Consider the following 26,906-nt stretch of genomic DNA (forward strand, 5'->3'; position numbering starts at 1 on the left):
TGGTGTCTAACCCTAAGACCCCCTGGTGGTGCCTAACCCTATGACCCACCCTGGTGGTGCCTAACCCTAAGATCCCCCTGGTGGTGCCTAACCCTAAGACACCCCCCCCCATGGTGTTGAACCCTATGACCCACCCTGGTGGTGCCTAACCCTAGGATCCCCCTCATGGTGCCTAACACTAAGACCCCCCTTGTGGTGCCTAACCCTAAGACCCCCCTGGTGGTGCCTAACCCTATGACCCACCCTGGTGGTGCCTAACCCTAAGATCCCCCTGGTGGTGCCTAACCCTAAGACACCCCCCCCATAGTGGTTAACCCTAAGACCCCCCTGGAGGTGCCTAACCCTAAGACCCCCCCTGGTGGTGCCTAACCCTAAAACCTCCCCTGGTGGTGCCTTACCCTAAGACCCCCCCCCCCCCCTGGTGGGGCAAAGAAAAACTGCAAAAAATTATAATTACTGGATGCCACCTGGCACCTGAATTTCACCTTTGTCTTGCTAGTAGAGTTGGGCCGAACCTCCGATTTTAGGTTCGCGAACTTCCGCGGAAGGTTCGGTTCGCGTTAAAGTTCGCGAACCGCAATAGACTTCAATGGGGATGCGAACTTCCATACCACGTATCAATATAGTTACATAGTTACATAGGTTGAAAAAAGACATACGTCCATCGAGTTCAACCAGTACAAAGTACAACTCCAGCCCGTCCCCCACATACCCCTGTTGATCCAGAGGAAGGCGAAAAAAACCCCACCAGGCATGGTCCAATTAGCCCCAAATGGGAAAAATTCCTTCCTGACTCCAGATGGCAATCAGATAAAATCCCTGGATCAACATCATTAGGCATAACCTAGTAATTGTAGCCATGGATGTCTTTCAACGCAAGGAAAGCATCTAAGCCCCCTTTAAATGCAGGTATAGAGTTTGCCATAACGACTTCCTGTGGCAATGCATTCCACATCTTAACCACTCTTACTGTAAAGAACCCTTTCCTAAATAAATGGCTAAAACGTTTTTCCTCCATGCGCAGCTCATGTCCTCTAGTCCTTTGAGAAGGCCTAGGGACAAAAAGCTCATCCGCCAAGCTATTATATTGCCCTCTAATGTATTTATACATGTTAATTAGATCTCCTCTAAGGCGTCTTTTCTCTAGACTAAATAAACCCAGTTTATCTAACCTTTCTTGGTAAGCGAGACCTTTGAAAAAAAAAATTTATGCTGGCCACAAAAGTGATGGAAAAGATGTTTCAAGGGGTCTAACACCTGGAGGGGGGCATGGCGGAGTGGGATACACGCCAAAAGTCCCCGGGAAAAATCTGGATTTGACGCAAAGCAGCGTTTTAAGGGCAGAAATCATATTGAACGCTAAATGACAGGCCTAAAGTGCTTTAAAACATCTTGCATGTGTATACATCAATCAGGTAGTGTAATTAAGGTACTGCTTCACACTGACACACCAAACTGTTCACTGAACAGAACAGGTATGCAGTGGCGGGTTCACTGAACAGAACAGGTATGCAGTGCCGGGTTCACTGAACAGAACAGGTATGCAGTGGCGGGTTCACTGAACATAACAGGTATGCAGTGGCGGGTTCACTGAACAGAACAGGTATGCAGTGGCGGGTTCACTGAACAGAACAGGTATACAGTGGCGGGTTCACTGAACAGAACAGGTATGCAGTGGCGGGTTCACTGAACAGAACAGGTATACAGTGGCGGGTTCACTGAACAGAACAGGTATGCAGTGGCGGGTTCACTGAACAGAACAGGTATACAGTGGCGGGTTCACGGAACAGTACAGGTATGCAGTGGCAGGTTCACTGAACAGGTATGCAGTGGTGGGTTCACAGTACAGGTATGCAGTGGTGGGTTCACAGAACAGGTATGCAGTGGTGGGTTCACAGTACAGGTATGCAGTGGTGGGTTCACAGTACAGGTATGCAGTGGTGGGTTCACAGAACAGGTATGCAGTGGTGGGTTCACAGAACAGGTATGCAGTGGTGGGTTCACAGTACAGATATGCAGTGGTGGGTTTACAGACCAGGTATGCAGTGGTGGGTTCACAGAACAGGTATGCAGTGGTGGGTTCACAGAACAGGTATGCAGTGGTGGGTTCACTGAACAGGTATGCAGTGGTGGGTTCACAGTACAGGTATGCAGTGGTGGGTTCACAGAACAGGTATGCAGTGGTCGGTTCACAGAACAGGTATGCAGCCAGGGACAAGCTAAGCCTAACTAATCTTTCCCTATGAGAGAGAGTGTGCAGCAGCTCGCCCTACTCTCACTAATGCAGGCACACGAGTGACCGTAATGGTCGCCGCTGTCTGCCTTTTAGTAGGGGGGAGTGGCTCCAGGGGCTAGTGTAGCCAAATCGGCTACACTGTGCCTGCTGACTGTGATGTAGAGGGTCAAAGTTGACCCTCCATGGTGCATTATGGGGCGAACCGAACTTCCGCAAAGGTTCGCCTGCGGGACGCGAACGCAAACCACGGAAGTTCGCATGGAACCGTTCGCAAGCGAACCGTTCGGCCCAACTCTACTTGCTAGCTTTAAAACAGAAAAAAAAAATACCCGCAAAAATCGATAATTATTGGGCATTGCATGGCGCCCAAATTTCCATTTTGGCACTGACTTGCCTATATATTCAATTAAAGTCTATGGCAGTGCCCGATTTGTCCACAAGCCGCATGCACCCGATTTGCCTGATACCTCACCTACCGTATACCCTAACACTAAGGCTTGGTTCACATTGCACTAAAAAATTGTTTTGTTTAGTGTAATGAAACGGAACGGATCCTAACGGACACCAATGGATCCTAATCCTATTCTAGCTCTGTTATTATGAGAGAGAATAATATTGAGTAGTTGAGTAGTAGTAGTTGAGAGAAATACTATATTTTGCCCAAAGTGTGCAAGCAGGCTTAGTGGCGTGGCTACAGCCCTTTGAGCCCCAATTCATAGTTATGCAAAAACAGAAGTTTGCCTTCATAAAATATGTATTTGCAATTATTCAGGTTGGAGTGAGCTTTAAGATGTCCTACAATGCATCTCTGCTGAATATGCAAATCAATTAAAAAACACACCTCCAGAACCAATGGCATGCAATGATATGTCAGCTTGTTAATATTAGATGTATACAGAGTATACAGACTGTTTTGGATTGGTTGATGCTCATCAGTGCATGGCATAGATTAATATGGCTCTATGGAGTAAAGCTTGAAACACCTAGGGCTCGATTCACAAATCGGTGATAACCCAGTTAAAGACTTTAGGCGTGATAACCATTTTTATCATGCCTAAACTCAGTTTAGGCATGATAAGTTTAGGCATGATAAGTTTAGATAAGTTTAGATCGCGCGGCAAAGTCCCGCACGCAAAGCAGCGCCATTAAACTCTATGCAAAGTGCACCAGACTTTGCTAGCGCAAAACTTTTGATCAGCTGTGCACTGCGGTGCTAACCCAGTTGGTGCTTAAACTTATCACGCCTAAAAACGTATCACACCTAAACTTATCATGCCTAAACTTATCACACCTAAACTTATCACACCTAGCACCGCTTTGTGAATCAGGCCCCTAGAGTTACTTACCCAGTAAGCTCATAGAAAGCATGAACTCCAAAGAGTGTGCAAGGGGATGAAAGAGATCAAAAACCTCCTTTCTAAAATGCTATGCAAAACAGAAGTGTGCCTTCTTAAAACAGAAGGTATTTGCAATTATTCAGGTTGGAGTGAGCTTTGATATGTCCCACAATGCTTCACTGCTGAATATGCAAATCATCTCTTAAATTTGGGATTCAGATATTCCCCTCCCAAAGTACAAATCAAACCGGTGGCTACCTTGCTAGCCAGCAACATATTGGTTTCAAATAATTACCTGAACACAGCTTGTTTAGTGAATGGGTAGCCATTAGCCATCAGTGTAATTTGTTGCTCTGCACTGTTGACAATGTCAGCATTGTCTCAGCAGTCAATGAAGCAAGAATTTGCTCTGACCTCTAACAGAAGAGTGAATCCATTTAATATAATGATTGCTGTATTCACATGAATCCTCGTTAGCAATGTGTCACCAGGGAGGGAACTGCTTGTATACCATTGAAAATGAGAGCATGCAAGTATGGTCTTGTGCCAGATGCTGTCATCATGTTCCCTAGACACTCTATTTAGCCACTGGGCAGCTTCACTATATATGAAGAACTCTGCATTGCTTCAGTACCTCAGTAATTACTTCTGCTCCCATCTCCTTCCCATGCAAAATATTACATATGGTCAGATTACAGGGCTCTATCTGTTTGCATTAGTGTATGTTTATAATGAGGTTGTAGACGCCTCAGGAGGAAGTGCTCCACTTGTCATTGCCGCCTCATACAGCAGGCCTACTAAGTGATTTATATTTCATTTATAAACTTTTACTGAGGTAATGGACAGGAATGTGCTGTGTGGAAAAGATTCACCCCTCTCCGATAGGTAATGCAGGTCAAGGCACCATCCATAAAACCAGGATGTAAAGGGTTAGTAGGTGCTTCCTTACATTTAAAAAAAATGATAAACTGACCTCACTTCCTGTTTGATAAGGATATAAACTATTGCTCTGCTCTTCAATTCTCCTATTTTTCTCTTCCTGAAGTGAGAGGAATATGGAGTCTGCCATCTTTATTCCCTTATAAACAACTCCAGTTACCTGACTTCTGTGCTGATGCTCTGCCTTTAATACTTTAAAGAGGAACTCCAGTGAAAATAATGTAATAAAAAAGTGCTTTATTTTTACAATAATTATGTATAAATGGTTTAGTCAGTGTTTGCCCATTGTAAATCTTTTAAATCCCACCCTGATTCACATTCTGACATTTATCACATGGTGACATTTTTACTGTGGGCAGGTTATGTAGCTGCTGCATTCTTTTTTGGCAGTCGGAAACAGCTGTAAACAGCTATTTCCCACAATGCAACAAGGTTCACAGACAGGAAACTGCCAGAAGTACCATTGGAACTCAGAGCTTCTTGTGGGAGGGGTTTCACCACAATATCAGTCATACAGCGCCCCCTGATGGTCTGTTTGTGAAACGGAATAGATTTCTCATGTGAAAGGGGGTATCAGCTACTGATTGGGATAAAGTTCAATTCTTGGTCGGAGTTTCTCTTTAAGCCACTGGCCCAGAATGAGCATGCATATAAGATGCTTTGACTTTGATTGGATTAAGGATTCTTCTGGACACATGCTTGTTGCATGTGTGTGACTCAAAAACAATTGAACTAAAACCTAAAGCACAGCATGACAGCCAGGCAACTGACATTGGCCTCAATTCACTAAGATCATGCTTGAGATAATAAGGCAAGAGATAACTCGCCACCACACCGTGAGAGAGTTATCTTATCTATTAATTCCTTAAGTTACCTCCTCTGTAGTAAAATTACCTTCTTTGTAGTTAAGTTACCTCCTCTGTAGTTATTTTCACACAATTAACAGCCTGTCTAACTTCAGAATTCTGGAGTTATTTGAAGGATTGAAGAGTTAACTTTAGAGATCTCATCTTAACTTAACCTGCCTGGCGTACTGATTCCCGCGCCCCTGCGGCCGCGGGAACGTTTTTTGCACTTTTTTAAATTATTTTTCATGTAGCTAGCCTAGCGCTAGCTACATGATTGCCCCATCTGTGCGGCATCCCTCCCCTCCGATCGCCGCCGGCGCAATGGCCCGTCCGGAAATCCCGTTCCGAACGGGATTTCCTGGAGGGCTTCCCCCGTCGCCATGGCGACGCACGTCGTGACGTCATGGACATCGTGATGTCACAGGGAGACCCGATCCACCCCTCAGCGCTGCCTGGCACTGATTGGCCAGGCAGCGCACGGGGTCTGGGGGGGGGCTCTCGTTACGCAAAGGATAGCGGCGCATCGGCGGTGATCGTCTCCAACACGCAGCAAGCAAAGTGCTTGCTGCATGTTTAAATTTTTTTTTTATTAAAATCAGCCCAGTGGGGCCTGAGCGGCACCCTCCAGCGTCTCTGGACGAGCTCAGCTCGTCCAGAACGTTAGGGAGGTTAAAGACAGAAGAGTTAACTTTAGGTTTGCCTGAGGTAAAATGTTTCCTGAATACTACATGCCTTATCACCATGGTGATAACTCTAGAAACGTTATTAAAGACAGGAGATACGCTTAGTGAATTGAGGCCACTGTTTAGTGGGAATTAAGATGGCAGACTCCTTATTCTTTTCACTTCAGGTTCCCTTTAATCTGTTTTTTTTCTTCTTTACCTAGCTGATCATTTTCTTCTGCACTGGCTCCAGAGCAGATCATTGCAGATCATGTATATGTTACGGCCAAAACCAGAAATCGGCCAATTCTAGAATTCGCCGGCCGTTTCTAGAACTGGCCGATTTGACGTCGGCCAAAGTCCAAAATGCTGGGAATTTCTGACATTGGCCGGCCAGTTCTAGAAACGCCCAAAGTCAGTCGGCCAAAGTCCAAAAGGCAGAAATCCCAGAACATCCTGGGTCCTGTCCAGCACCATGAATGGCACTCGGAACGTCCTCTCTGCTCCGAAATACACACAACAGCATAATAATCTTTTTAAAGAAAATCATTTCTTAGTTACAGCTGATGCAAATCCTGCAATAAATCTGCAGTGTGTCTACATCCTGCTTTCTTGGGAGCAGACATATTTTTAACATCCTGTGCTTTTAAATTAGCTGCTCTGCTGTGGCAGTCAGGTGACAGGGGGAGAGATCAAATTACAGTGGCGATTAGTCACAGATGAGGGGGATGCATGGCTAGGGGTGCTGTGCATTGCTGGGGGAGCTTTGCATGGTGGGGGGGGGTCTTTTCTGGGGGGCTGTGCATGGCTGTGGGTGCTTTGGTGTGCACTTTGCATGGTCAGGGGGGGGGGGGGGGGGCTTTGCATGGCTGGGGGGGGTCTTAGCTGTGCACTTTGCATGGTGGGGGGGCGGCTTTGCATGGCTGGGGGGGTCTTTGCAGGGTGCTTTGCATGGCTAGGGGTGCTTTGCTGTGCACTTTGCATGGTCTGGGGGGGGGCTTTGTTGCTGTGCACTTTGCATGGTGGGGGCGGCTTTGCATGGCTGGGGGGTCTTTGCTGGGTGATTTGCATGGTGGGGGGTGGCTTTGCATGGCTGGGGGGTCTTTTCTGGGTGCTTTCCATGGTGGGGGGGGGCGGCTTTGCATGGCTGGGGGTGGGCTTTGCTGGGTGCCTTTTAGGCTGGGGGTGCTTTGCTGGGCTGAGGGGGGGGGGCTTTCCTGGAGGCTGCCAGTGCTAGCACTAGTACTCAGACCTCCGATCAGGGCGACCATAGAGGTGGAGAGAGGCAGAGCAGCGTGCGCGCGCTACCCGTCCGGACCCATACACTTCAATGCGGAAGTGTACTATGATGTCACTTCTGCATTGAAGTGTATGCATCCTGCGGGTCGCGTGAGCTGCTCTGTCTCTCTCCTTCCCCGCTCCGGTCGCCCTGATCTGAGGTCTAGAACGGCAGCGGGGGAGGAGCGGGGCTTCCTGGCTGGCGGTGGGGAGGGGAGAGGAGAGCAGCTGGCGGGGGAGTGGTGCAGGGAACTTCGGGACTTGGCCGGCCAAGGTAAGTCACAACGCGTTCTGGCTGGCCAAAGTCCGAAATTCCCAGGCATTTTGTATATTGGCCGGATCAGCCGGCCACTTCGCGTTGTGACCGGCCAGAACCCGAAGTGGCCAGACTTCGGGTTCTGGCCGTAACATATACATAGCTCCAAACTGTTCCTTTGTAGTATGTGTGACTAGGAGTGTGACTTCAAATTCAGAATTTTGTTTCACAATAGTCACTATTATAAGTGAGTGCAAAGGGGGGTACTTTAAAGCAACCCTCTATTGCATAATCGCGCATGCGCAGTATGGAGCCGCCTGTCTTTGGGAGGACTCAGCTCCCCAAGACTTCCGAAGTCCGCTGCGGCGGGGGATTTGAACAGAGGATCCTGAGCTGCACGGAGGGCACCTGGAGAAAAGAGGGAAGGCTCATTAGGACCTAGAGCCTTCCCTCTCCTTAAGTAAGTATCTGACTTTTGTTTTTGTAAAAGGGATTCCCATTGACTTTAAAGGGGAAACCTGCTTCCAGGAGCACCCACTTGTTGGGCATTCAAGTTAAGGTGTGTGCCTCAATCCTCACCTCTGTACCAAGGGGTTGTATGCAGCAAAGTCCCCAGAAGGATCGGCACGGCACCACTGTAGTGCCGATCCTTCTGGGGACTTTACCCTTTAAAGGGGAGAATTGTAACTTTACTTTTATTAATTTTATTTCAATATCAATAAAAAAAAAAAGTTAAAGAAAGAGAACATGCATTGATTAATCTCAAAAAGTTTGCATCAAATGACCTTCGGTAACTTGGCCTTTTCTAAACTTTTAATCATTTTCTATCACTTTGCTATCCACAAGTACAATTTATTTCTAAATGGCAGGAAATCTGTTTTTTTTTTTAATTTTTTATAATTCTTAAAATCATATTCACAGAAACGCTATCTTGTTTAACAATATTTTTTTGTTGTGCCATACAAAACAGTGGGTTGAACAGTTGTTCTTTGTATTCAGCGCCTGTCAGTGATTTTTGATATTTTCATTTAGTGGGAAGGGACCGAAAAAAAGCTCATTTGCTTTTCAGTAGCTAAAGGAAAGCACTTTGACAGCACATTCAGAAAATACAAGTTGTATTCATGGGTTTTCATGCATGCCTAATACAATCAAGTGAAGTTTGTGTTGAGTGATAGGTGAAATGTATTTCGGTTACGCTTAAGAGACTTATTTATCACGGCATGAAGTGGCTATTTTCGCAGCTCTTTCCCCCTTGATAGGGTCCTTTTCTCATATAAGTTTTGTGCACTACATTCTTGTTGAGAATCAGTAAATAGTGTGTTCTTGGTATGTACCAGGGCTGGATTTACATCACAGGAGCCTATAGGCACAGATGTCCTGTCACCCTAGACCTCGCCTGCATGAACCTACAAACCCCTCACCGAACTGCACAACAAGTGTGTAGGCTGGCCCAGCAGCTGTCACTTCTCCTTGCTTCCCTTGCTTGTTATAGTTATAGGTGTCCCTTAAGGCTCATACACACATCAGACTATAGTCTTTGGAAAATGAAAGATCACAGACCAATCTTACCACCCTTCATGTAGTATGAGAGCCATACCTACACAGTCTATTCTATGGAGCTGAACTCCACATCAGAAAAAAATCTTTGCAAGATGCTGCACACACAGATGCTGCACACACTCAAAAGATCTGTAGCTGCAAAATATCTGTTCCTGCCAAAAATCCATTCCTGCAAATTGCAATGATAGTCTATGAGATCTGCAGATCATCATACACACATGATTTAACTGACATTCATCTGCAGATCAGATCCACCAGGATGGATTTTCAGATCTGCGGATGATTGCTTGATCTGCAGATGAATGTCAGTTAAATCATGTGTGTATGATGATCTGCAGATCTCATAGACTATCATTGCAATTTTCTGGAATGGATTTTTGGCAGGAACAGATCTTTTGCAGATACTGATCTTTTGTGTCTGTACAGCATCTGTGTGTACAGCATCTTGCAAAGATTTCTGTCTGATGGGGAGTTCAGCTCCATAGAATAGACTGTGTAGGTATGGCTCTCATACTACATGGAAGGGGGTAAAATTGGTCTGTGAGCTTTCATTTTCAAAAGACTATGATCTGGTGTGTGTATGTGGCCTTAGCATTAGGTGGCCTGAAGTACTCTCAGCCGTAAGTAGCTATAGGTGCACCCAAGTATAAGGTAGATAAAGGAACCTCAGTATTAAAGAGACACTGAAGCGAAAAAAAAAAATATGATATAGTGAATTGGTTGTGTACTATGAATAATTACTAGAAGGTTAGCAGCAAAGAAAATATTCTCATACTTTTATTTTCAGGTATATAGTGTTTTTTCTAACATTGCATCATTCTATAATATGTGCACATTACACAACACTCAGCATTCAAAATGATTCTTTCAGAGCAGTCTGTGAAGTGATGACCTCTCCTCTAGGAGAGGAAAACTAAATAGTCCAGGAACAGTTGAGATAATAAAAGTCAGATAACAGCCCTCTCCACCACTAACTTAGCCTGAGAGCTTAATGGCTTGTTTGCATAGAGATAACAACTGGAGTTTCTCAACTCTTCCTGTACTGGAAACAATTAAGGTGGCCATACACTGGCCCGATTTGCGCCCGTTTCGACAGCAGATTCGATCACTGGGATCGAATCTGCTGCCAATCGTTCACGCTACAAGCCGAATTTCGATCCATTCCGTCCGATCCCGTCGATCGCGCCCTGTGCGGAAAATAACCTTCGATCGCCCGCGGGTAAAGAGCGCATCGCTAGCGGCATTCGAGTGCCCGACGACCGACGCAATAGAGCCGCATACATTACCTGCTCCGCCGGCGCGACTCCCGGGTCTCCGCTTTTCTCCGTCTCCGCTCTGGTCTGCTCTGGTCTCCGGCATGCTTCCCTTCTTCCTGTCCCGGCAGGAAGTTTAAACAGTAGAGGGCGCTCTACTGTTTAAACTTCCCCCAGACAGGAAGAAGGAAAGCATGCCGGAGACCAGAGCAGACCAGAGCGGAGACGGAGAAGAAGAGCGGTGACCGGGGGCAGTCGCACCAGCGGAGCAGGTAATGTATGCGGGCGGGGGGAGCGGCGGCAGCACCACCACAACAGATTGTGATCGGTTTCAGGCTGAAATCGGTTCACAATCTGTTTGCAGTAAAGGTAGCCATACGATCCCTCTCTGATCAGATTCGATCAGATAGGGATCTGTCTGTTGGTCGAATCTGATGGCAAATCGACCAGTGTATGGCTACCTTTAGACTGATGTATCTGATCTTAATGTTTTATTTCTTAGCTGTACTACACATACAAATCATAATATCATCATTTTTTTTTTCGCTTCAGTGTCTCTTTAAGTAGCTAGTGGTGCCCCATCTGAAAGGAGATCTCTTCAGTGGAATGCTGAGACCTGGGTGGGTAACCTCTCACTTACACTCTCATCAGGACTCTGCATATGGAAGGAGGGAGGCACTCTGGGAGGGGAGTGAGCCGCCTTTCCATCATTAGGTGCCAGTAGACACTTGCCTACTGTGCCTTATGGTAAATCCGGCCCTGACCAGGGGTGTAACTACACGGGAGCGGCCCCTGTGACTTCAGGGGGCCCAGAGTTGTAAGGGGCCCCAACTACTACTTCATTCCCTCTGATAACGGGGTCTAGCCTTCAGATTGGGTGTTTTGGGGGCTATATTTTTTATGGGTGTGATGATTACGACTTGTTTTACAACCCTTGCAAGATTGGCTCCCAGGCTGTGAGGGTCACCAGGGGTAGGAAAAGAGAAAGGGGGTTAATATTGGGGGACCCCATCAAAGTTTTGATGTAGTGATTTGTAGTTACACCCCTGGAAAGTACCAAAGACCTCAAGCAGTATTGAAACATTGAAACAGTAGAATGTTTTAAATAGGAAAAGTTAGGGACCGTCAGGCTTTCGCCCAGCACTGCTGGATTTCTGCCCCTCTCTGGCCTTCTCTCCGTTTCTCCACAATCAAACGCACAGACACACCACACACACACACACACACACACACACACACACACACACACACACACACACACACACACACACACACACACACACCCACACCCACACACACACCCACACACACACACACACCACACACCACACACACAACACACACCACACACACACCACACACACACACACACACACACACAAACACACTCCACGTACACACACACACACTACACACACACACCACACACACAAACACACACACACACCACACACACACACACACACACACACCACACACACACACTACACACACACCACAAACACACACACCACACACACACACACACACACACACACACGCATCACACACACACACACACACACACACACACACACACACACCACACACACACAGACACACACACACACACACACACACACACCACACACACACACACAACACACACCACACACACACACACACACACACACACACACACACACACACACACACACACACACACACCCACACACACACCCACACACACACACACCACACACCACACACACAACACACACCACACACACACCACACACACACACACACACAAACACACTCCACGTACACACACACACACTACACACACACACCACACACACAAACACACACACACACACCACACACACACACACACACACACACACCACACACACACCACAAACACACACACCACACACACACACTCCACACACACACACACAAACACACACACACACACTCACACCACACACACACCACACACACACACACACACACACACACACCACACACACACACACACACACACACCACACACACACACACACACACACACCACACACCACACACCACCCACACACAAACACACACCTGTATGTAGAGTTTGGCAGATAAGCATACTATCTACAGATTTTAGAAAAGTGCTCTAATAACCTTCTCTAGCCACTGCTAATTGCATGCATCTTCTACCACGTCTTATGCTGAAAAAGTCACAGGCAAAGAATGTCTCTCTGCAGAATCCTGTCAGCATTAACAGAGGGCTAAGGAGCATGCTTACCTGCTTAAAGGTGCACACTTGTGCTAATCGTTGGCTGAAATGCCCAACAACAACGGTTTAAGCTGACAATCATTCTGTGTGTACAGTGGCCGATGCTGCTCAGGCATCAGACATCATTAGGGATCTCTCCTGTCCGATCCTTAATGTCCTCCGATGCCTGAGCATGACCAAACACAATGTTATTTTGAACCTCCTGATCAATGGAAGCCACTCCGTGCACCAATCATCATCCCTCCGCTCCCATCCATGACAACAGAACACATTGCTAGCCTCAAGGCTAGTAATGTGTCTGTACAATGTAGTTCCCCGAATTTTAACCAAAGGGACTGTTTCTCAATCCCCGACAGGCAACAATGATCAATGAAGTGTGTACTGAGCTTAAAACTTCGTAAACGCACACGAGGACTGTCACCCTGGAGGGTTTGGGATTTGATCTCTCAAGGCCTCAATCTGTCGCTAGTATCCAGGTTAGTGATGCTTCCTGTTGCTATGCTGGGGGGAGGAGGGCTGACACAGTAGCACAAGAGGAGTGTCAAAAAGCGGGCAGGGTAAGAGGGGAGAACAACGCCCCCTACTAGCACTAAGCTGAGTACAGATGTTAGAAAAAACGATTCCGACAGAATTTCCAGAATTTCGCTTTCCGAGAAGTGTCTTTTTGTTTGCTAATTTTGTCAATAAAGTTAGTTAATTTAAAAAAGTAGTTTATTGCAGAATCTGCTATATTTTGCAGGTGAATGAATTTAAGAGTAATGAGCATTTCCAATTAGCAATACTGAATTTTCTGATTGGCCTAATAATTCTGAGTCTTACGAATGGCCTAAAAATTCCAAGTCTCTGTAATGCGTTATTCCACAGAATTCCGATTTCCAGATACCAATTTCTGCTGCAGAAAATCAATTTCCGATCGGAAACCCGGAAATCGGAATTCCGTGGAATTCTGACACTCCACAACCAAGTCAATCTGTCTAGTGGATCGCTAGCTAACATGCAGAGGGGGATCAGGGGCCACTGTGCACACTCTACATTTTTGGCTGAAGCTAAGTACACACATGCAAGAATTGTCGCCCTTTCGGGGATTGGGAAACGATTCGATCCATCAGACAACAATTTGTGGAACGATGCTATACAAGCACATTACTAGCCTTGAGGCTGGCGATATGTTCTGTTCCCATGAATAGTTCAGAAGGGGCAACTGTCAGCGGCCAATTGAGCCACTTCAATCGGTCGGAGGGGGGTTGAAATTGGCACTGTGAGCGGTCATGCTCGGGCATCGAGGGTTGTTAAGGATCCGATATAATGCACTGCGCAGTTTGTATGCTCTCCCTGTGTTTGCATGGATTTCCTCTAAGCTCTCCAGTTTCCTTCCACATCTCAAACATGTACAGATAAGCTGAGTGCCCCCTCCTCCCCCCCCCCCCCCCCCCAAAAAAAAACCACACAAAAACTCTTCCCGACCCTGAAGACACCCATTAATAACATATTTTTTGTGAATTATTGTATTTTTGATCAGATTGTTTTTATAAAAAAAAACTGGCAGGTCCAAACAATAAATATTATATCTACCTCATATGGTTTGTTCCTTGAAGGAGGTAGGGCCAATCAAACTGCTCCTACTTATAGTTTGTAAATGTACCATAAGAATCTTTGGGCACCTCCAACTGTTTTCTTTAGTAATAGCCCAACCCTTCGTGAGTTCACCCCACCCTTGTGAGTATAATATACTATCATTCACAAACCACCTTGTTCCAAACGTTATTGCACCATTGGGCTCCTGTTCTCTCTTATTACAGAATCTTGGAGGTTAATCCAAACCACCGAGAGTCATTACAGAGTCAATAGTAAGATCCTGGTGAGCAACACAAATTGAGACAAGACAGGCTCTGACGGACTCAAAGCGCCAGAGCTGCAGCCACTAGGGCGCGCTCTATAGGCAGTAGCAGTGTTAGGGAGACTTGCCTAAGGTCTCCTACCGAATAGGTGCTGGCTTACTGAACAGGCAGAGCCGAGATTCGAACCCTGGTCTCCTGTGGCAGAGGAAGAGCCCTTAACCATTACACTATCCAGCCAACCAAATTGAAGGCAAATTTTGCATGTGCCTGTCCTTTTTACAGTGACAAAAGAGGAGCACGAGCTGGTTCTGAGTAGGACTGGCACTTTACATATGTTTTTTCATCATACTTCATCTTACTTCAGGGTTCCTTTGATTATTTTTCCTTCCTGAGTAGGAATAATGATTAATTTAGTCCTTTTCCTTACGACAGGTGATGAAGAAAAATAAAGGGTCTTGGACTTGAGACTAACAGAACACCAGCGTGTGGTGGAATAGCTCCTAAATGATCTGCCTGACGTAGGATGGCTGCAGTGATTCTCTACACATTGCACATCATCACCATTGTTGCCTGCTTTATATTCAGCTGGTGTTTTCTTTCTTTTGCATTTTCTAATGATCTTTAGACACAACTTACTCTGTTTTCACATTCATCAATTTTTCATTAGCTTAGATACACATTATGTCTAGGAATCTGTTTATTTATACCTAATTATAAGTTCTGCTCTATCTGCACTAACCATCTCATGTAATCTAAATGGCAACAATTTCTTATTTTTGCTCGACAGTGAGGATCATAGAAGAAATGAGCAAGATGGGAGAAACATAGGAGAAAGCGGGCATAGAGGAGGACAGAGCTACTGACTGGAGAACAACTGAGGCTGAAATGGAGGTAAGTATTTGGTGGGGGAAGTAGCTGTTGGCGATCAGAGAAGAAGACATGAGAAGATAAGAACTTAGCTAGGAAAAGATGACACAAAAGACAGACGGATGATCAGCTAGGCATAAGAAACAGATTAGAAGAAGTATGCATAAATACTGTATATACAAGGTGGCCAATCCATCCCTTCTTAGATGCCCCCATAAGCTCTGTGGCCTTTCACTGTTACCGGCCTCCCCTACATCTTGATACTTGTCCCCCATTCACAGCTCCATCGGAACCCAGTAAGAGCTAGGGAGCATGCTCTGTCCTCTCTACGCCCTCTTTACTCATGCTCCTAAATTGGCTGGGCACAGCAGCCATGGCCAGAAGCATTCTGGGTATGGGTGGTTAGGAGGTCCGAGACTGAGCCGAGTCGTGGACTTTACCGGGGGTGAGAGCAGCACAACAGAGAGGACAGGAAAGCCAGCAAGCCATCAAGGGCGCTGACAGACTACAGGGGGCTGGAAAAAGCCCTGGTAAATATAATGTGGAAAGGTTTTGGCGTTTCTTGTAGTGGGCTCGTACTCTTGGAACACTTAGGGCTTGATTCACTAACCGGCACTAATCCGGTTAGTGAGCCTTAACACTAGGCGCAAACCCGGGCGTTAGGTTGTTTGGGCTCACACATCGCGTACAGCACAGTGCACTTCAAGTGCAGCTCGGTGCGCCAATAATGGCGCGCGGTGCTGCCCTGGAACCGTCGCACCCAGTGCGCCAAAAATGGCACATCGGGTTGGGCCGCTTCGGGCACACCCGATGCGTTGTTTTCAGCGCACCGGGTGCAACGTTTCCGGGGCAGCGGGTGCAACGTTATTGTGGCACCGCACGCCATTATTGCCGCACCGAGCTGCACGTGAAGTGCACGGTGCTGTGCGCAATGTAGTTTTGCGTAGCTATTAGTGCGTGCAAAGCTACTTAAGGGGCACTAAGTGGCTTTTCATTATGGCGCTAACACTAAGCGCCGGTTAGTGAATCAAGGCAAACAGAGAGGCCAGGAGTGTAATGATGCAGTATTGTTATTTAAGAGTGTAAATGTCAGTATAAATGTTTATACTCACAAGATTGGGCTGGAGATCACTGCAATCACTGTATAGGCTTATGGGGAATAAACCGTCCCCGCTCGGCTTTCCAGGTCTTGCCGGATACTGGATGGTCGCTAACCTAAATGCAGTTTTGGGTAAAACTGTTACCTCCAAAGGAAGTCTGATTGGAAACTTTTTGGAGATAGAGGCACCCAGTGTTTGTATAGTAATGAATTAAATAAAAATTATAAAATATAATTATCTTACCTCTCCCGAATATAGGACAACAGTTTAACTGGTAAGGTTTTATTACTCGCCTAGGATCCTAAGCGCCCATACCCTACTCATACTGCTGGAAGGTACTGTGTTTTGACCCGAAGAAGCGGGCTGGTACCCATGAAACGCATTGTCTGTCTGTGTTTTTAATAATAAAACTTTACCAGTTAAACTGGTGTCCTACCTCTTGGAGAGATAAAGTAAAGCCTCTCTTTATTATATTTTATCATTTTTATTTAATTTATTAGTATACAAGCACTCTCAGTGCCTCCATCCCCAAAAAGTTTCCAAGTAAGTACAGATTATTTTATTACCTTCATCTCGGGTACACTTTAAGAACGGCATAAAGTTATGGCCTAAGTCATCATATTTATACACTTCATTCAGCCCATATTCCAACTCTCACACCCACTGAGTGCATAACACAGAGGGACTCTGTAAGCCGTCTCTGCTCGGCCTGAAATGATTGATAGAACGCCATGGTGCAGTGAGCCACAGTGGAAATGTAGAGTGTTAGATATAATTATGTGCAGTCATGGGAAGCTGCACACATATAAATGTCATTCCCAGCTAGTGGTGCTCAAATACCCCTTTTTAAAATTCGAGTTTGGTCGAATTCGAATAGTAAATTATTCGAGGTCATTCGAATATTCGAGTCGAATAATTTTTACTATTCGATTCGACCTCGGACTTCGAGCTCACTATTCGAGTCGGTATTCGAGCTGACTATTCGAGCTGACTATTCGAATTGGCCTTAAATAGCTTCCAACACTTGTTTTGAGGGTGAATGATGCAAGAAACCTCTTTTTTTCCAAGTAACAACAGCAAGTGATTATGTGGGGATGTTCCTTTAAAAAAAAATGTGGAAAGAGAAGTTGTGTCCTTAATTTTGTTCAGTAGTGTTACTGTATATACTTGTTCGTCTTCTTCTATATCGTCTTCTTCTATATCGTCTTCTTCTATATCGTCTTCTTCTATATCTTCTTCTTCTTCTTCTTCTTCTTCTTCTTCTTCTTCTTCTTCTTCTTCTTCTTCTTCTTCTTCTTCTTCTTCTTCTTCTCCTTCCTTTTCAATATAGTCTTATTCTTCTTCACGTATTTCTCTTTTCAATTTTTTTTTAAAGAAATGCAGCTATTTTTGAGCGTAACAAATAGCTGGTGGGCGCACGCATGCTGGAAGCGCCATTGTATGTGCTCCCTGGCAGTGGAAACACAAAGACAGCAGGAGGTAAATTCAGCAGCAGGAGGAGGAGGATGAGTGTGTGGCAGCAGGCAGTCAATGAGGCAGGCAGCTCGCCGTGACATAATAGCCCTGGTACCTAGCGGTGATACCAGGGCTGTAAATAAACACAACAGGAGGTCCCAGACAGCGGTCGTGCAGCCCACATTGTGTCCAATACACAACTGGGACAACACAGTTTTCAACCCGGGCACCTCAGAAAAATTAAACCTTTTTTTTTTTTTATGGTTTTTTGGTTTTTGGTTTTGCAACCAATATAGCTATTGTTTGACGTAATAGCTGGTGGCAGAGTGGCAGCAGAAGGTAAATCATCTGTGTACCCTGGCAGTGGGAAACACAGACAGACAGCAGCAGCAGGAGGAGGAATGGAGGAGTAGGCGAGCAGCTATTGTTTGACGTAATAGCTGGTGGCAGAGTGGCAGCAGAAGGTAAATCATCTGTGTACCCTGGCAGTGGGAAACACAGACAGACAGCAGCAGCAGCAGCAGGAGGAGGTATGGAGGAGCAGTGTGAGTGTGGCAGCAGGTAGGCAGCGTGACATAATAGCCCTGGTACCTAGCAGTGATACCAGGGCTGTAAATAAACACAACAGGAGGTCCCAGACAGCGGTCGTGCAGCCCACATTGTGTCCAATACACAACTGGGACAACACAGTTTTCAACCCGGGCACCTCAGAAAAATTAAACCTTTTTTTTTTTTTATGGTTTTTTGGTTTTTGGTTTTGCAACCAATATAGCTATTGTTTGACGTAATAGCTGGTGGCAGAGTGGCAGCAGAAGGTAAATCATCTGTGTACCCTGGCAGTGGGAAACACAGACAGACAGCAGCAGCAGGAGGAGGAATGGAGGAGTAGGCGAGCAGCTATTGTTTGACGTAATAGCTGGTGGCAGAGTGGCAGCAGAAGGTAAATCATCTGTGTACCCTGGCAGTGGGAAACACAGACAGACAGCAGCAGCAGCAGCAGGAGGAGGTATGGAGGAGCAGTGTGAGTGTGGCAGCAGGTAGGCAGCGTGACATAATAGCCCTGGTACCTAGCGGTGATACCAGGGCTGTAAATAAACACAACAGGAGGTCCCAGACAGCGGTCGTGCAGCCCACATTGTGTCCAATACACAACTGGGACAACACAGTTTTCAACCCGGGCACCTCAGAAAAATTAAACCTTTTTTTTTTTTTATGGTTTTTTGGTTTTTGGTTTTGCAACCAATATAGCTATTGTTTGACGTAATAGCTGGTGGCAGAGTGGCAGCAGAAGGTAAATCATCTGTGTACCCTGGCAGTGGGAAACACCGACAGACAGCCAGCAGCAGGAGGAGGAATGGAGGAGTAGGCGAGCAGCTATTGTTTGACGTAATAGCTGGTGGCAGAGTGGCAGCAGAAGGTAAATCATCTGTGTACCCTGGCAGTGGGAAACACAGACAGACAGCAGCAGCAGCAGCAGGAGGAGGTATGGAGGAGCAGTGTGAGTGTGGCAGCAGGTAGGCAGCGTGACATAATAGCCCTGGTACCTAGCGGTGATACCAGGGCTGTAAATAAACACAACAGGAGGTCCCAGACAGCGGTCGTGCAGCCCACATTGTGTCCAATACACAACTGGGACAACACAGTTTTCAACCCGGGCACCTCAGAAAAATTAAACCTTTTTTTTTTTTTTTATGGTTTTTTGGTTTTTGGTTTTGCAACCAATATAGCTATTGTTTGACGTAATAGCTGGTGGCAGAGTGGCAGCAGAAGGTAAATCATCTGTGTACCCTGGCAGTGGGAAACACAGACAGACAGCAGCAGCAGGAGGAGGAATGGAGGAGTAGGCGAGCAGCTATTGTTTGACGTAATAGCTGGTGGCAGAGTGGCAGCAGAAGGTAAATCATCTGTGTACCCTGGCAGTGGGAAACACAGACAGACAGCAGCAGCAGCAGCAGCAGGAGGAGGTATGGAGGAGCAGTGTGAGTGTGGCAGCAGGTAGGCAGCGTGACATAATAGCCCTGGTACCTAGCGGTGATACCAGGGCTGTAAATAAACACAACAGGAGGTCCCAGACAGCGGTCGTGCAGCCCACATTGTGTCCAATACACAACTGGGACAACACAGTTTTCAACCCGGGCACCTCAGAAAAATTAAACCTTTTTTTTTTTTTATGGTTTTTTGGTTTTTGGTTTTGCAACCAATATAGCTATTGTTTGACGTAATAGCTGGTGGCAGAGTGGCAGCAGAAGGTAAATCATCTGTGTACCCTGGCAGTGGGAAACACAGACAGACAGCAGCAGCAGGAGGAGGAATGGAGGAGTAGGCGAGCAGCTATTGTTTGACGTAATAGCTGGTGGCAGAGTGGCAGCAGAAGGTAAATCATCTGTGTACCCTGGCAGTGGGAAACACAGACAGACAGCAGAAGGGCAGTACACAGCAGCCCACTGTAGGTGTAAAATGTGTGGCTGCAGGCGACGTAATAGTCAAAGTGAACCAGGCTGGCTTAGTGAGCAGGAGCCAGGAGGTGGTAAAGGGTGGTAAGGCACATTAACGATGGTTCCGGCAGCCAGTTCATGTCCCCCTCTCGCCGACAACAGGGGCCAGGAACTCGCCTTCCACCCACGCCTGGTTCATCTTGAGAAACGTCAGTCTGTCCACAGACTTGTGAGACAGACGTGAGCGTTTCTCGGTGACCACGCCACCAGCTGCACTGAAGCAGCGCTCGGACAGCACGCTGGAAGGGGGGCAGGACAGCACTTCCAGGGCGTACTGCGCCAGCTCGCTCCAGATCTCCATGCGCTTGACCCAATACTCCATGGGATCAACAGGGGCATCGCTGTCAAGCCCGCTGTACGACCCCATGTAGTCAGCCACCATGCGGGTCAGGCGCTGGCTGTGACCGGAGGAGGATGCTGCTGCATGCATCTCCTCTCTAGTCACTGCTGCCGGAGCCTCTACAGTCCTGTAGAGCTCGTGGCTGAGAGACAGCAGGTCTGTGGGGCGCTTGCTGCTGCTGGATGCAGGCACCTGCTGCTGCCTCTGTGCTGGCTGCTGGACAGTGGGGGTGGAAGGCTGGGGGAAGGCTTCCTCCAAGCGCTCAACAAGGGCCTGCTGCAAGCTCCTTATTTGTTGCGCTGGGTCTCCTCCTGCAGGCGGCAGGAACTGGCTCAACTTCCCCTTGAGGCGTGGGTCCAACATCATGCTGATCCAGATGTCCTCCCTCTGCTTCATCTGGATCACCCTGGGGTCCCTGCGCAGGCACGTCAGCATGTGCGCTGCCATTGGGAAGAGGCGGGCCACGTCTGCTGGCACATCGACGTCAGTGCTGTCCTCATCCTCCTCCTCTGCCGCCTCATCCTCTCTCCACCCCCGCACCAACTCAGCTGCGCTGTGCTGATCCCCCTCATCAGCAGCCAGGTCAGGGACCTCCACCAAGTCCTCCTCCTCCTCCCCCTCAGAGGTGGACTGCGCAGCTGGTTGCCGCTCCTGCTGGTCCAAGGCTGCCGCTCCCTGTTCCAGCAAAGCATCGAGGGCCCTGTTCAGCAGAGAAACCAGGGGCACCCACTCGCAGACCATAGCATGGTCCCTGCTCACCATGTTTGTGGCCTGCAGGAAGGGAGCCAGCACTAAGCACACCTGCTGCATGTGCCTCCAGTCATCATCGGGGACGATGGACGGGAAGTTGCTGGTCTTGTCCCTTCTCTGAGCTGCGGAAACAGTGGCCAGGGCAAGGTACTGTTTGACAGCGCGCCTCTGTTCAACCAGACGCTCCAACATCGCCAGGGTGGAGTTCCAGCGAGTCGGAACGTCAAGGATCAGCCGATGGCGTGGCAGATCCAGCTCCTTTTGCACGTCTTCCAGGCTCGCACAGGCTGCAGCCGAGCGCCGGAAGTGACGCACAACATTCCTTGCCGTTTCCAGCAGTTCGCCCATCCCCTGGTAGGTACGCAGGAACTTCTGCACCACCAGGTTCAGCACGTGGGCAAGACAGGGGATGTGGGTCAGGTTTCCCCTGTCTATTGCGGCAACCAGATTGGCCCCATTGTCGGCCACCACCTCTCCGACTCTGAGGCCTCTGGGGGTCAGCCAAATCCTCTCCTGCTCCTGGAGTTTGGCCAACACAAGGGTTGCCGTCAGCTTGGTCTTCCCAAGGCTGACCAAGTGCAGCAGCGCTTGGCAGTGGCGGGCCTTCACGCTGCTGCTGAGGCGGGGGGTTTGGCCAGGTGTGCCGGAGGATGGCAGAGGATCGGAGGAACCTGCTGCAGTTCCCCTGAGCCTGCGGGGTGGCACCACCCACTGTGTTGCTGCTGCTGCTGTGCCCGCTGCTGCTCTCCCATCCTCACCCCCTTCCACCAAGCTGACCCAGTGGACAGTGAAGGACAGGTAGCGGCCTGTCCCGAAGCGGCTGCTCCAGGAGTCCATGGTGACGTGGACCCTTTCACCAACCGCGTGCTCCAGCCCTCGCTCCACATTGGCCATCACAAAGCGGTGCAGTGCAGGAATGGCCTTGCGGGCAAAGAAGTGTCTGCTGGGGAGCTGCCAGTCTGGGGCTGCGCAAGCAAGCAGCGCACGAATGTCGCTCCCCTCCTGCACGAGCGTGTACGGCAGGAGTTGGGAGCACATGGCCCGTGCCAGCAAGCCGTTCAGCTGCCGCACGCGACGGCTGCTGGGAGGCAGAGCCCTAACCACCCCCTGGAAGGACTCGCTCAAAAGGCTCTGGCGTGGCCTTTTGCTGACACGGGAATCAGCAGACACAGCAGAGGAGGCCACTGAGGACTGGCTGACAGAACAGGCCTCAGTGTCGGCGGCAGGAGTTGCAGAGGGGGGAGGAGCAGTGCGTTTCCGCACTCCTGCTGGTGCTGCTGGAGGAGCAGGAGGGCGGGTGGCTGCTGTTGCTGCTGCTGCTGCTGAAGGCTGTGCAGTGATGGGTGTGGTGCCACTGCCAGCACCAGATGCCTTCAGCCTCTGGAACTCCTCATGCTGGTGGAAATGTTTAGCCGCAAGGTGGTTGATGAGCGAGCTGGTGCAGAACTTTAAGGGGTCTGCACCTCTGCTCAACTTCCGCTGACAGTGGTTGCAAGTGGCGTACTTGCTGTACACAGTGGGCATGGTGAAATATCGCCAGATTGGTGACTTAAACATCCCCCTACGGCATGGAAGCGCTGCTGCCTGTCTCCCTGTGGTGGTTGGGGGGGGGGCTTGGGTGCGGCTGGTGGTGGTACTGGCAGATGCTGCTGCTGCTGCTGCTGAGCCTGAGACACCAGCAGGCTGTGGGACCTGCCTACTGCTGCTGCCAATGCTTGCAATGATGCGCCTCCTTGCAAGGCCCACAAGAGCATCCTCCTCCTCCTCCTCAGAGCTGCTGAGGACGACATCCCCTGGAGGTGGTGGCACCCAGTCTCTGTCTGTCACCGGGTCATCATCATCCTCCCCCTCCTGAAACATGTCCTGCTGGGATGAGGACCCCCCAAACTCCTCTCCTGATGCATGGATGGGCTGCTTGACTGTCGCCACAGTCTTGCTGTCCAATCCCTCATCCCCCAAAGTGCCCATCAGCATCTCCTCCTCAAGATCGCCAACAACAGCAGACAATTTACTCATGATGCCTGGGGTCAAAAGACTGCTGAATGACAGGTCGGCGAGTGACGGTGAACTGGCCTCCTCCCCAGACCCTGCTGGGCGGCTGCTGCGAACAGGGGTGGTGGTGGTGGTGAGGGTGGAGGCCTCGGATGCAGAGCTGATGGCGGGCTGCTCATCCTCCGTCATGAGTTGCACCACAGTGTCTGCATCCTTTTCCTCAATGGGACGTTTCCGACCCGGCTGGAGGAAAATGGGAGCAGGTGCTACACGCTGCTGCTGCTGTGTCTCTGCAGCGTGAGTTGCAGATGCTCCTGCTGGGCGGCGCCCAAGGCGTCCACGGCCAGTGGCTATGGGAGGAATGTTAGCCACTGACGCTGCTGCTGCGGAACTGTGCATGGTGGCGCGCCCGCGGCCGCGGCTTGCCACAATGCTGCTCCCTCTCCTCCTGATTCCCTTGCTGCCCTTCCCCTTGCCCAAACCGCGCTGGCTGCCACTTCCAGACATCTTAAATGTTTTGGGCGTATAGACAAAAGTTTTGTAAAAGGGCGGGTGAAAAGTGGGGTACTTTAATGGAGTGGGTTGGTTGGTGAGGTGACTGAGTGAGTGTCCCCTAGTACAGTAAGTAAGTAGTAACAGTCAGGAAGTACAACTAGCAGTTACAATAATCAGTAGTAATCACAAGTAAATTTAGTGTGTGTACACTCAGACAGTGAGTGCACGCACGCAGGAGCTAGTAGCCTATGAACACAGTGACTGAGTGTCCTAGACTCCTAGTACAGTAAGAGTAAGTAGTAACAGTAAGTAGAACTAACTAATTACAATAATCAATCAGCGATCAGAAGGAAATGGAGTGTGGGTGTGTGTACACTCAGACAGTGAGTGCACGCACGCAGGAGCTAGTAGCCTATGAACACAGTGACTGAGTGTCCTAGACTCCTAGTACAGTAAGAGTAAGTAGTAACAGTAAGTAGAACTAACTAATTACAATAATCAATCAGCGATCAGAAGGAAATGGAGTGTGGGTGTGTGTACACTCAGACAGTGAGTGCACGCACGCAGGAGCTAGTAGCCTATGAACACAGTGACTGAGTGTCCTAGACTCCTAGTACAGTAAGAGTAAGTAGTAACAGTAAGTACAACTAACTAATTACGATAATCAATCAGCGATCAGAAGGAAATGGAGTGTGGGTGTGTGTACACTCAGACAGTGAGTGCACGCACGCAGGAGCTAGTAGCCTATGAACACAGTGACTGAGTGTCCTAGACTCCTAGTACAGTAAGAGTAAGTAGTAACAGTAAGTACAACTAACTAATTACGATAATCAATCAGCGATCAGAAGGAAATGGAGTGTGGGTGTGTGTACACTCAGACAGTGAGTGCACGCACGCAGGAGCTAGTAGCCTATGAACACAGTGACTGAGTGTCCTAGACTCCTAGTACAGTAAGAGTAAGTAGTAACAGTAAGTAGAACTAACTAATTACAATAATCAATCAGCGATCAGAAGGAAATGGAGTGTGGGTGTGTGTACACTCAGACAGTGAGTGCACGCACGCAGGAGCTAGTAGCCTATGAACACAGTGACTGAGTGTCCTAGACTCCTAGTACAGTAAGAGTAAGTAGTAACAGTAAGTAGAACTAACTAATTACAATAATCAATCAGCGATCAGAAGGAAATGGAGTGTGGGTGTGTGTACACTCAGACAGTGAGTGCACGCACGCAGGAGCTAGTAGCCTATGAACACAGTGACTGAGTGTCCTAGACTCCTAGTACAGTAAGAGTAAGTAGTAACAGTAAGTAGAACTAACTAATTACGATAATCAATCAGCGATCAGAAGGAAATGGAGTGTGGGTGTGTGTACACTCAGACAGTGAGTGCACGCACGCAGGAGCTAGTAGCCTATGAACACAGTGACTGAGTGTCCTAGACTCCTAGTACAGTAAGAGTAAGTAGTAACAGTAAGTACAACTAACTAATTACGATAATCAATCAGCGATCAGAAGGAAATGGAGTGTGGGTGTGTGTACACTCAGACAGTGAGTGCACGCACGCAGGAGCTAGTAGCCTATGAACACAGTGACTGAGTGTCCTAGACTCCTAGTACAGTAAGAGTAAGTAGTAACAGTAAGTAGAACTAACTAATTACAATAATCAATCAGCGATCAGAAGGAAATGGAGTGTGGGTGTGTGTACACTCAGACAGTGAGTGCACGCACGCAGGAGCTAGTAGCCTATGAACACAGTGACTGAGTGTCCTAGACTCCTAGTACAGTAAGAGTAAGTAGTAACAGTAAGTAGAACTAACTAATTACAATAATCAATCAGCGATCAGAAGGAAATGGAGTGTGGGTGTGTGTACACTCAGACAGTGAGTGCACGCACGCAGGAGCTAGTAGCCTATGAACACAGTGACTGAGTGTCCTAGACTCCTAGTACAGTAAGAGTAAGTAGTAACAGTAAGTAGAACTAACTAATTACAATAATCAATCAGCGATCAGAAGGAAATGGAGTGTGGGTGGTGTGTGTACACTCAGACAGTGAGTGACCGCACGCAGGAGCTAGTAGCCTATGAACACAGTGACTGTCTGACTGAGTGTCCTAGACTCCTAGTACAGTAAGAGTAAGTAGTAACAGTAAGTACAACTAACTAACAATAATCTATCAGTAATCAGAAGGAAATAGAGTGTGTGTACACACAGACAGTGAGTGAGTGCACACACGCAGGAGCTAGCTAGTAGCCTATAAACAGTGACAGTCAGTGAGTGTCCTACTCCTAGTACAGTATAACTACAATACTATTAGTAAAGGACAGCAGAAATACTGGTATAGATGAGAGAAATAAACAGAGGACAGCTGCCCACAGAGGCAAGGCCCCCCTGAGGCCTAAACCTGTAAGCTTGCAGCAGCTGCCTGTCTCTAATGTAACACACAAGCTACTAACTAAAATACAATGTCTATCTAACTAACAACAATATAGGTGTATATGGCAGGTGTAGGTGAGCAAAAACGCTAGGTAAATGATCACAATAGAGCACTTGCTAAGCCAAAGCACAAAGGAGCAACTCTCTCTCTGTACAAGTCTCAGGCAAGCATGGAGAAACGGAACATGGCGGCCGCTATTTATAGGGTAGGGGCTGGCCAGGGTCCCCCTCTGTGATTGGCTGCCGTCAGAGGGCCTGGGAGCCCTCTGATTGGCTCTAAGGACATCAATCTGGGCTATGACGCTATTCGAGCTCGGTACCGAGCTCGAATAGCGCCGTTTGCTCGAATAGCTCGAATAGTGAATGGGCTATTCGAGTGTACTCGGATAGCCCATTCGAATAGCTACAGCTATTCGGAGCTCGAATACCGAGCTCGGATAGCTGAAAAAGAGCTCGAATATTCGAGCTACTCGAATATTCGAGCTCTGCTGAGCACCACTGTTCCC

The 26,906-nt window shown here is 48.1% G+C and overlaps 1 protein-coding gene across 4 annotated transcripts in view; it reads right to left on the bottom strand.

Moving 5' to 3' along the window:
• LOC137564214 (protocadherin-10-like) overlaps positions 1-26,906 on the bottom strand; it is a 194,126-nt gene that overhangs the window by 15,636 nt on the left and 151,584 nt on the right. The window contains exon 4 of one of the 4 annotated variants that reach the window (XR_011030553.1): positions 16,456-16,558. The exons of the other annotated variants lie outside the window; for them this stretch is intronic. The gene's annotated coding sequence lies outside the window, so the exon portion shown is untranslated. The remainder of the gene's footprint in view (positions 1-16,455; positions 16,559-26,906) is intronic. 4 annotated transcript variants of the gene reach the window in all.

This window comes from Hyperolius riggenbachi, chromosome 3 (genome assembly GCF_040937935.1).
Source record: "Hyperolius riggenbachi isolate aHypRig1 chromosome 3, aHypRig1.pri, whole genome shotgun sequence".
Lineage (NCBI taxonomy): Eukaryota > Metazoa > Chordata > Amphibia > Anura > Hyperoliidae > Hyperolius > Hyperolius riggenbachi.